Source organism: Pseudophryne corroboree, chromosome 9 (genome assembly GCF_028390025.1).
Source record: "Pseudophryne corroboree isolate aPseCor3 chromosome 9, aPseCor3.hap2, whole genome shotgun sequence".
NCBI lineage: Eukaryota > Metazoa > Chordata > Amphibia > Anura > Myobatrachidae > Pseudophryne > Pseudophryne corroboree.
The window spans coordinates 440357118-440369204 of record NC_086452.1 but is presented as its reverse complement, the minus strand read 5'-3'; the positions used below and the strand labels follow the sequence as shown (position 1 = coordinate 440369204).

General features: G+C 51.1%; 1 protein-coding gene across 11 annotated transcripts in view; it reads right to left on the bottom strand.

The window, feature by feature from the left end:
* USP19 (ubiquitin specific peptidase 19) overlaps positions 1-11759 on the bottom strand; it is a 156221-nt gene extending 144462 nt beyond the window's left edge. For 3 of the 11 annotated variants that reach the window (XM_063941103.1, XM_063941105.1, XM_063941113.1), the window contains exon 1: positions 11310-11759. The gene's annotated coding sequence lies outside the window, so the exon portion shown is untranslated. Of the gene's footprint in view, positions 1-11197; positions 11261-11309 lie in introns of those variants that run through there. The other 8 variants (XM_063941108.1, XM_063941106.1, XM_063941107.1 and 5 more) reach the window with 5 other exon arrangements.
* Positions 11760-12087: the final 328 nt, after the last annotated feature.

Genomic DNA, 12087 nt, shown 5'->3' with positions numbered 1-12087 from the left:
GGTGTGAGGGGTAAATTGGAACGTGGAGATACGCATCCTTGATGTCCAAGGATACCATAAAGTCCCCCTCTTCCAGGTTCGCTATCACTGCTCTGAGTGACTCCATCTTGAACTTGAACTTCTTTATGTACAGGTTCAAGGACTTCAGATTTAGAATAGGCCTTACCGAGCCATCCGGCTTCGGTACCACAAAAAGAGTGGAATAATACCCCTTCCCTTGTTGTAGAAGAGGTACCTTGACTATCACCTGCTGAGAGTACAGCTTGTGAATGGCTTCCAAAACCGTCTCCCTTTCGGAGGGGGACGTTGGTAAAGCAGACTTCAGGAAACGGCGAGGTGGATCGGTCTCTAATTCCAACCTGTACCCCTGAGATATTATCTGCAGGATCCAGGGATCTACCTGCGAGTGAGCCCACTGCGCGCTGTAATTTTTGAGACGACCACCCACCGTCCCCGAGTCCGCTTGAGAAGCCCCAGCGTCATGCTGAGGCTTTTGTAGAAGCCGGGGAAGGCTTCTGTTCCTGGGAAGGAGCTGCCTGTTGCTGTCTCTTCCCTCGACCTCGTGGCAGATATGAATAGCCCTTTGCTCTCTTATTTTTAAAGGAACGAAAGGGCTGCGGTTGAAAAGTCGGTGCCTTTTTCTGTTGGGGAGTGACTTGAGGTAGAAAGGTGGATTTCCCGGCTGTAGCCGTGGCCACCAAATCTGATAGACCGACTCCAAATAACTCCTCCCCTTTATACGGCAAAACTTCCATATGTCGTTTTGAATCCGCATCGCCTGTCCACTGTCGCGTCCATAAAGCTCTTCTGGCCGAAATGGACATAGCACTTACCCGTGATGCCAGTGTGCAGATATCCCTCTGTGCATCACGCATATAAAGAAATGCATCCTTTATTTGTTCTAACGACAGTAAAATATTGTCCCTGTCCAGGGTATCAATATTTTCAATCAGGGACTCTGACCAAACTACCCCAGCACTGCACATCCAGGCAGTCGCTATAGCTGGTCGTAGTATAACACCTGCATGTGTGTATATACTTTTTTGGATATTTTCCATCCTCCTATCTGATGGATCTTTAAGTGCGGCCGTCTCAGGAGAGGGTAACGCCACTTGTTTAGATAAGCGTGTTAGCGCCTTGTCCACCCTAGGAGGTGTTTCCCAGCGCTCCCTAACCTCTGGCGGGAAAGGGTATAATGCCAATAATTTCTTTGAAATTATCAGCTTTTTATCAGGGGCAACCCACGCTTCATTACACACGTCATTTAATTCTTCTGATTCAGGAAAAAATAAGAATTTACTTACCGATAATTCTATTTCTCGGAGTCCGTAGTGGATGCTGGGGTTCCTGAAAGGACCATGGGGAATAGCGGCTCCGCAGGAGACAGGGCACAAAAAAGTAAAGCTTTACTAGGTCAGGTGGTGTGCACTGGCTCCTCCCCCTATGACCCTCCTCCAGACTCCAGTTAGGTACTGTGCCCGGACGAGCATACACAATAAGGGAGGCATTTTGAATCCCGGGTAAGACTCATACCAGCCACACCAATCACACCGTACAACTTGTGATCTAAACCCAGTTAACAGTATGACAACAGAAAGGGCCTCTTAAAGATGGCTCCTTAACAATAACCCGAATTAGTTAACAATAACTATGTACAAGTATTGCAGATAATCCGCACTTGGGATGGGCGCCCAGCATCCACTACGGACTCCGAGAAATAGAATTATCGGTAAGTAAATTCTTATTTTCTCTATCGTCCTAAGTGGATGCTGGGGTTCCTGAAAGGACCATGGGGATTATACCAAAGCTCCCAAACGGGCGGGAGAGTGCGGATGACTCTGCAGCACCGAATGAGAGAACTCCAGGTCCTCCTTTGCCAGGGTATCAAATTTGTAAAATTTTACAAACGTGTTCTCCCCCGACCACGTAGCTGCTCGGCAGAGTTGTAATGCCGAGACCCCTCGGGCAGCCGCCCAAGATGAGCCCACCTTCCTTGTGGAGTGGGCTTTTACAGTTTTAGGCTGTGGCAGGCCTGCCACAGAATGTGCAAGTTGAATTGTGTTACAAATCCAACGAGCAATCGACTGCTTAGAAGCAGGTGCGCCCAACTTGTTGGGTGCATACAATATAAACAGCGAGTCAGATTTTCTGACTCCAGCCGTCCTTGCAATGTATATTTTTAAGGCTCTGACAACGTCCAACAACTTGGAGTCCTCCAAGTCGCTAGTGGCCGCAGGCACCACAATAGGTTGGTTCAGATGAAATGCTGATACCACTTTAGGGAGAAAATGCGGACGAGTCCGCAGTTCTGCCCTATCCGAATGGAAGATTAGATAAGGACTTTTATAAGATAAAGCCGCCAATTCAGATACTCTCCTGGCAGAGGCCAGGGCTAGTAACATAGTCACTTTCAATGTGAGATATTTCAAATCCACCTTTTTCAATGGTTCAAACCAATGGGATTTGAGGAAATCTAAAACTACATTTAGATCCCACGGTGCCACCGGAGGCACCACAGGAGGCTGTATATGCAGTACTCCCTTGACAAAAGTCTGGACCTCAGGGACAGAGGCCAATTCTTTTTGGAAGAATATTGACAGGGCCGAAATTTGAACCTTAATGGATCCCAATTTGAGACCCATAGATAATCCTGATTGCAGGAAATGTAGGAAACGACCCAGTTGGAATTCCTCCGTCGGAACCTTCCGATCCTCGCACCACGCTACATATTTTCGCCAAATGCGGTGATAATGTTTCACGGTGACTTCCTTCCGTGCCTTAATCAAGGTAGGAATGACTTCTTCTGGAATGCCTTTCCCTTTTAGGATCTGGCGTTCAACCGCCATGCCGTCAAACGCAGCCGCGGTAAGTCTTGAAAAAGACAGGGACCCTGCTGTAGCAGGTCCCTTCTCAGAGGTAGAGGCCACGGTTCGTCCGTGAGCATCTCTTGAAGTTCCGGATACCAAGTCCTTCTCGGCCAATCCGGAACCACTAGTATTGTTCTTACTCTTCTTTGCCGTATGATCTTCAATACCTTTGGTATGAGCGGCAGAGGAGGAAACACATACACTGACTGGTACACCCAAGGAGTTACCAGTGCGTCCACAGCTATTGCCTGTGGATCTCTTGACCTGGCGCAATATTTGTCCAGTTTCTTGTTGAGGCGAGACGCCATCATGTCTACAATTGGTCTTTCCCAACGGTCTATTAACATGTTGAAGACTTCTGGATGTAGACCCCACTCTCCCGGATGAAGATCGTGTCTGCTGAGGAAGTCTGCTTCCCAGTTGTCCACGCCCGGGATGAACACTGCTGACAGTGCTATCACGTGATTCTCCGCCCAGCGAAGAATCTTGGCAGCTTCTGCCATTGCACTCCTGCTTCTTGTGCCGCCCTGCCTGTTTACATGGGCGACCGCCGTGATGTTGTCCGACTGAATCAACACCGGCTTTCCTTGCAGGAGAAGTTCCGCCTGGCTTAGAGCATTGTAGATTGCTCTTAGTTCCAGAATGTTTATGTGAAGAGACTTTTCCAGACTCGTCCATACTCCCTGGAAGTTTCTTCCTTGTGTGACTGCTCCCCAGCCTCTCAGGCTGGCGTCCGTGGTCACCAGGATCCAATCCTGAATGCCGAATCTGCGGCCTTCTAATAGGTGAGCCTTCTGCAACCACCACAGAAGTGACACCCTTGTCTTTGGTGACAGGGTTATTCGCAGGTGCATCTGCAGATGCGACCCTGACCATTTGTCCAACAGATCCCTTTGGAATATTCTTGCATGGAATCTGCCGAATGGAATTTCTTCGTAAGAAGCCACCATTTTTCCCAGGACTCTTGTGCATTGATGTACTGACACTTTTCCTGGTTTTAGGAGGTTCCTGACCAGATCGGATAACTCCTTGGCTTTTTCCTCTGGAAGGAAAACCTTTTTCTGAACCGTGTCCAGAATCATTCCTAGGAACAGCAGACGAGTTGTCGGGATTAAATGGGATTTTGGAATATTCAGAATCCACCCGTGTTGTCTTAGCACCTCTTGAGATAGTGCTAAAGCTGTCTCCAGCTGTTCTCTGGACCTTGCCCTTATTAGGAGATCGTCCAAGTATGGGATAACTAATACGCCTTTTCTTCGAAGAAGAATCATCATCTCGGCCATTACCTTGGTAAAGACCCGAGGCGCCGTGGACAATCCGAACGGCAGCGTCTGAAACTGATAGTGACAGTTTTGAACAATGAACCTGAGGTACCCCTGGTGTGCGGGGTAAATCGGAACGTGTAGATACGCATCCTTGATGTCCAAGGATACCATAAAGTCCCCTTCTTCCAGGTTCGCTATCACTGCTCTGAGTGACTCCATCTTGAACTTGAACTTTTTTATGTAGAGGTTCAAGGACTTCAGATTTAGAATAGGCCTTACCGAGCCATCCGGCTTCGGTACCACAAATAGAGTGGAATAATACCCCTTTCCTTGTTGTAATAGGGGTACTTTGACTATCACCTGCTGAGCGTACAGCTTGTGAATGGCTTCCAACACCCTCTCCCTTTCGGAAGAGACGGTTGGTAAGGCAGACTTCAGGAAACGATGAGGAGGATCCGTCTCTAATTCCAACCTGTACCCCTGAGATATTATCTGCAGGATCCAGGGGTCTACCTGCGAGTGAGCCCACTGCGCGCTGTAATTTTTGAGACGGCCCCCCACTGTCCCCGAGTCCGCTTGAGAGGCCCCAGCGTCATGCTGAGGTTTTTGCAGGAGCCGGGGAGGGCTTCTGTTCCTGGGAAGGAGCTGCCTGTTGGTGTCTCTTCCCTCTTCCTCTGCCTCGTGGCAGGTACGACAAGCCCTTTGCTCTCTTATTTTTGTAGGAGCGAAAAGGCTGCGGTTGAAAAGTCGGTGCCTTTCTCTGTTGGGGAGTGACTTGAGGTAAAAAAGTGGATTTCCCGGCAGTAGCCGTGGCCACCAAGTCTGATAGACCAACTCCAAATAACTCCTCCCCTTTATACGGCAAAACCTCCATGTGACGTTTTGAATCCGCATCGCCTGTCCACTGTCGTGTCCATAAGGCTCTTCTGGCTGAAATGGACATAGCACTCACCCGAGATGCCAGTGTGCAAATATCCCTCTGTGCATCACGCATATAGATAAATGCATCCTTTATTTGTTCTAACGACAGTAAAACATTGTCCCTATCTAGGGTATCAATATTTTCAATCAGGGATTCTGACCAAACTACTCCAGCACTGCACATCCAGGCAGTTGCTATAGCTGGTCGTAGTATAACACCTGCATGTGTGTATATATTCTTTTGAATAACTTCCATCTTTCTATCTGATGGATCCTTAAGTGCGGCCGTCTCAGGAGAGGGTAACGCCACTTGTTTGGATAAGCGTGTGAGCGCCTTGTCCACCTTAGGGGGTGTTTCCCAGCGCGCCCTAACCTCTGGCGGGAAAGGGTATAATGCCAATAACTTTTTTGAAATTATCAACTTTTTATCAGGAGCAACCCACGCTTCATCACACACGTCATTTAATTCTTCTGATTCAGGAAAAACTGTTTGTAGTTTTTTCACACCATACATAATACCCTGTTTTACGGTATCTGTAGTATCAGCTAAATGTAACGTCTCCTTCATTGCCAAAATCATATAACGTGTGGCCCTACTGGAAAATACGTTTGAATTTCTACCGTCGTCACTGGAATCAGTGCCCGTGTCTGGGTCTGTGTCGACCGACTGAGGCAAAGGGCGTTTTACAGCCCCTGACGGTGTTTGAGGCGCCTGGACAGGCATTAATTGATTGTCCGGCCGCCTCATGTCCTCAACTGACTGTTTAAGGGAAGATAAACCATCACGTAATTCCACAAATAAAGGCATCCATTCTGGTGTCGACCCCCTGGGGGGTGACATCTGCATATTTGGCAATTGCTCCGCCTCCACACCAATATCGTCCTCATACATGTCGACACCACGTACCGACATACACCGCAAACTCACAGGGAATGCTCTAATGAAGACAGGACCCACTAGCCCTTTTGGGGAGACAGAGGGAGAGTCTGCCAGCACACACCACAAAGCGCTATATATACAAGGGATATCCTTATATTAAGTGCTCCCTTATAGCTGCTTTAATATATATATATATAGCCATTAATGTGCCCCCCCTCTCTGTTTTACCCTGTTTCTGTAGTGCAGTGCAGGGGAGAGACCTGGGAGCCGTTCTGACCAGCGGAGCTGTGACAGAAAATGGCGCCGTGTGCTGAGGAGATAGGCCCCGCCCCTTTTTCGGCGGGTTCTTCTCCCGCTATTTTTCCAGTCAGGCAGGGGTTAAATATCTCCATATAGCCCCTATGGGCTATATGTGAGGTATTTTTAGCCTTGTATAAGGTTTATATTTGCCTCTCAGAGCGCCCCCCCCCAGCGCTCTGCACCCTCAGTGACTGCCCAGTGAAGTGTGCTGAGAGGAAAATGGCGCACAGCTGCAGTGCTGTGCGCTACCTTATGAAGACTGAGGAGTCTTCAGCCGCCGGTTTCCGGACCTCTTCACGCTTCAGCATCTGCAAGGGGGTCGGCGGCGCGGCTCCGGGACCGGACTCCACGGCTGGGCCTGTGTTCGATCCCTCTGGAGCTAATGGTGTCCAGTAGCCAAGCAGCAAATCCACTCTGCATGCAGGTGAGTTTACTACTTTCCCCCTAAGTCCCACGTTGCAGTGATCCTGTTGCCAGCAGGACTCACTGTAAAGAAAAAAACCTAAACTAAACTTTCTCTAAGCAGCTCTTTAGGAGAGCCACCTAGATTGCACCCTTCTCGTTCGGGCACAAAATCTAACTGGAGTCTGGAGGAGGGTCATAGGGGGAGGAGCCAGTGCACACCACCTGACCTAGTAAAGCTTTACTTTTTTGTGCCCTGTCTCCTGCGGAGCCGCTATTCCCCATGGTCCTTTCAGGAACCCCAGCATCCACTTAGGACGATAGAGAAACTATAGGTAGTTTTTTCACACCCCACATAATACCCTGTTTAGTGGTACCTGTAGTATCAGCTAAATGTAACGCCTCCTTCATTGCCAAAATCATATAACGTGTGGCCCTACTGGAAAATACGGTTGATTCGTCACCGTCACCACTGGAGTCAGTGCCTGTGTCTGGGTCTGTGTCGACCGACTGAGGCAAAGGGCGTTTCACAGCCCCTGACGGTGTTTGAGTCGCCTGGACAGGCACTAATTGATTGTCCGGCCGTCTCATGTCGTCAAACGACTGCTTTAGCGTGTTGACACTATCCCGTAGTTCCATAAATAAAGGCATCCATTCTGGTGTCGACTCCCTAGGGGGTGACATCCTCATATTTGGCAATTGCTCCGCCTCCACACCAATATCGTCCTCATACATGTCGACACACACGTACCGACACACAGCAGACACACAGGGAATGCTCCTAACGAAGACAGGACCCACTAGCCCTTTGGGGAGACAGAGGGAGAGTTTGCCAGCACACACCAAAAGCGCTATATATAACAGGGATAGCCTTATAATAAGTGCTCCCTTATAGCTGCTTTATATATATCAAAATATCGCCATAAATTTGCCCCCCCTCTCTGTTTTACCCTGTTTCTGTAGTGCAGTGCAGGGGAGAGACCTGGGAGCCGTCCTGACCAGCGGAGCTGTGAGAGGAAATGGCGCCGTGTGCTGAGGAGATAGGCCCCGCCCCTTTTCTGGCGGGCTCGTCTCCCGCTATTTAGTGAATCCAGGCAGGGGTTAAATATCTCCATATAGCCTCTGGGGGCTATATGTGAGGTATTTTTAGCCTTTATATAGGTTACATTTGCCTCCCAGGGCGCCCCCCCCAGCGCCCTGCACCCTCAGTGACTGCGTGTGAAGTGTGCTGAGAGGAAAATGGCGCACAGCTGCAGTGCTGTGCGCTACCTTTAGAAGACTGCAGGAGTCTTCAGCCGCCGATTCTGGACCTCTTCTGACTTCAGCATCTGCAAGGGGGCCGGCGGCGCGGCTCCGGTGACCATCCAGGCTGTACCTGTGATCGTCCCTCTGGAGCTGATGTCCAGTAGCCAAGAAGCCAATCCATCCTGCACGCAGGCGAGTTCACTTCTTCTCCCCTCAGTCCCTCGTTGCAGTGATCCTGTTGCCAGCAGGACTCACTGTAAAATAAAAAACCTAAGCTAAACTTTTTCTAAGCAGCTCTTTAGGAGAGCCACCTAGATTGCACCCTTCTCGGCCGGGCACAAAAATCTAACTGGAGTCTGGAGGAGGGTCATAGGGGGAGGAGCCAGTGCACACCACCTGATCTGGAAAAGCTTTACTTTTTGTGCCCTGTCTCCTGCGGAGCCGCTATTCCCCATGGTCCTTTCAGGAACCCCAGCATCCACTAGGACGATAGAGAAAGTGCTATAATAATACTGTAATCTTTATGTGGGTCCAATGTGAGGGGGTAAGTCAGGGCTTCCCCACACCCAGCACCCGCACAAACAGCCAGGTCAATTAGGCCCTGTTCACACCGGTGTTCAAATATGGACGATTAAAAGAGATGACCGAATTTCATTAAAATGTGTTTCACGTCATGCCCACGGAGAAGGTAACAGTACTTAGTGTAAGAGTTGCACCAACGGCATTTGGTAACCGCAACCAAAATGGACTAGATTTAGATGACTAGTCCCGATGCGTGTGTGCGTATGGGGGGGTGGGGGGATGAGTCAGGTGAGGTGGGGCACTATCTATCTGGGAGTTCTGGTCAGTGAGGTGGTGCACTATCTATCTGGGAGTTCTGGTCAGTGAGGTGGTGCACTATCTATCTGGGAGTTCTGGTCAGTGAGGTGGTGCACTATCTATCTGGGAGTTCTGGTCGGTGAGGTGGTGCACTATCTATCTGGGAGTTCTGGTCGGTGAGGTGGTGCACTACCTATCTAGGAGTTCTGGTCGGTGAGGTGGTGCACTACCTATCTAGGAGTTCTGTCGGTGAGGTGGTGCACTATCTATGCGATCTGTTATTGAGGCGGTGTACAATAAGATGGCGGTGATTCAAGTGTTGATTTAAAATTAATGTCATTACTTACATATAAACTTGAGTAGTAGACAATAGGGTAAAACACACAGGCTGGTTAGGAAGAAAATTGCCCCCTTGACAGAGTGGCCTAATTATATATATATATATATATATATATATATATATATATATATATATATATATATATATATATATATGTGTAGGCCACACCATTAGCACTCACTGTAAGGTTTGGTGGACACTGATGAAGGCATCACCTCCTAAGAACAATTTCAGACTGCACACAAACAGGACCCAAGTCTACTCTTGTCCTTGCAGATTAAGAAGGTGTACATCCCCTGGAGGGGAGGAGGAAACCGTATCAATGTGATCTCAAGACTGTAAACAGATATTCTACATGAAAACCGTGACACCAAAAGGCTAGTACGGAGACAGGAGACAACCCTAGAAGATCAGCGGCTCTACATTAACATGGGTTGCCCTAGGACCTTACCAGCCAAATCCCATCTTATTTTCATGTACCACCTCACCAACAGGTGTGACGCATAGCGGACAATGTAATTACGGCTAAGTGTGCACATATGCCGCACATGGCAGCACAGAGATTGCGGATTTCTGCACGCATTCCTATGGGGCTGTGAATGTAAATCTGTTTGGGGGCAAAATTGGGGTGCAATCAGGGCAATTTCGTGCGCTGCTGCTGCATTTCCACACTGCTGAAACAGCATACCACAGGCATCAACTGACAATGAAGTTACCCCGCAGAGCTGACCTCACCAGACACCATCCTGTACACACACATGTATAAGGTCTAGCCTGCATCCCTAAAGCCAGATTAAGCCTCGTTCTAGCCAGTGACAGCACAGCCACAAATACCGGCGTCGCATCAGACAGCCCAGAAGCGCAGCGCACAACCATCCGCTGCTACTACTACTGACCAACATGGACCTAAACTTACCACTTACTGTCTGTTGTCAGAACATGATTACCTAGAATGGGTGCAACCAAGAACATTGCTGCGTTTCAGTATATATAATACACAGGCGAGCAGCCACCAGATACGAGTGTATAGGACACACTCAGAGTGTAGATAATAGTGTGCAGTGTAATGTCAGTGCAGGTATGGCTTATTCTACGAGGCCAACACATGCATAATAAACACAATCACACACTTTATGCTGCAATGCAAAAAGCTTAAAAGCTTCACTGACACCCAAACACTGATGTCTGCAAAGATGATGAGTAAGAACACAACAGTATGTCCATGTGATGACAGTGGGGGCCTGAACCATCACTGCCCAATGTGCCCCCTCCTGATATGCATCCTGTACCCAAAGCCCAGTCTACTCTGATATAGCCCCTGTGCCAGGTGCCCCTTCCACTGCTACGACCCCCTGTGCCCAGGTGCCCCTTCCACTGCTACGACCCCCTGTGCCCATTCCACTGCTATGACCCCCTGTGCCCAGGGCCCCCTCCTCCGCTATGACCCTGTGTGCCCAGGGCCCCCTCCTCCGCTATGACCCCGTGTGCCCAGGGCCCCCTCCTCCACTATGACCCCCTGTGCCCAGGGCCCCCTCCTCCGCTATGACCTCCTGCGCCCAGGGCCCCCTCCTCCGCTATGACCCCCTGCGCCCAGGTCCCCCTCCTCCGCTATGATCCCTGTGCCCAGGGCCCCCTCCTCCGCTATGACCCCCTGTGCCCAGGGATCCCTCCTCCGCTATGACCCCCTGTGCCCAGGGCCCCCTCCTCCGCTATGACCCCCTGTGCCCAGGGATCCCTCCTCCGCTATGACCCCCTGTGCCCAGGGATCCCTCCTCCGCTATGACCCCCTGTGCCCAGGGCCCCCTCCTCAGCTATGACCCCCTGTGCCCAGGGCCCCCTCCTCCGCTATGACCCCATGTGTCCAGCGACCCCACCTCCGCTATGACCCCCTGTGCCCAGGGCCCCCACCTCCGCTATGACACCCTGTGCCCAGAGCCCCCTCCTCCGCTATGACCCCCTGTGCCCAGGGCCCCCTCCTCCGCTATGACCCCCTGCGCCCAGGGCCCCCTCCTCCGCTATGACCCCCTGCGCCCAGGTCCCCCTCCTCCGCTATGATCCCTGTGCCCAGGACCCCCTCCTGCAATGCCCTGTGCTCCCTCCTTTGCTGCTACCCGCAAAGTGGCCGCTGAAGGGAGACAATAAGGAACATGCTCCGCACCTGTGGCTATGAGCCCCTTTCCGAGATGCCCCAGGCTGGCGCCGACTCGTCCTGATGACAGCCGGCTCCTCTGCCGCCTCCCCTCCCTGCCGGCCCGTATCCCCTGACTCACCGTGGGCCGCCTTCTGCTGGCGGCGATGAGGGAAAGGAGGGAGACGGGGCCGCTTCAAGGGGAAATCCGCGCCCGGTCCTGTTCTCTCGCTCTCTGTCTGCGGGTCCCAAGCTGGCCCTCCGGGCCCTTGCGTACATCGGCGGGCCCCCCAGCGGCTGGACGCACTTCCTTGAAGCCCAAAGCGGCCGAGCACGTGACCGGAGCCTCTCTGGGGTCACGTGAGCGCGGGGCGGAGACTGAGGCCGGCGTTGGGTCGCGGGCGGCACTGGCAGAGAGGAATGGAGCTGGGAGAAGAGGACGGGTCACGTGATTCTGTCAGAGCAGCCAAGGAGGCGAGGCGGCCATGTTGGAGTAGACGGTTGCTCGCCACTCAGAAGCGCCCGTAGTCTCCGGAAAAATGGCGGCTATCCTTCTTCTCTGCACACCTCCCACACGGCGTAACCTCGCCTTGCCCTGAGCTTGTAGGGTACAGTGACCATATGCATTTAGGTGACTGTAAAAACTCAATACCTGGGAAGGTAGATGCTAGATTCAAGTGGCCTAAGGGACCATTTACGTCAGGGGGAGGAACCACGGCACAAGGGGGAGGATCTGCAACCACAGGACCCCGTCACCCCGCTATAACTCTCCAGTAGGACATTTAGATCAGTCTCCAAACAGAAAAATAAGTGTTTCCCACCAAGACCCCTCTGTGTGGAGTTTGTGAGTTCTCTCCTAGTGTGGGTGGGTTTTCTCTGGGTGCTCCGGTTTCCTCCCACACTCCAAAAACATACAGCAG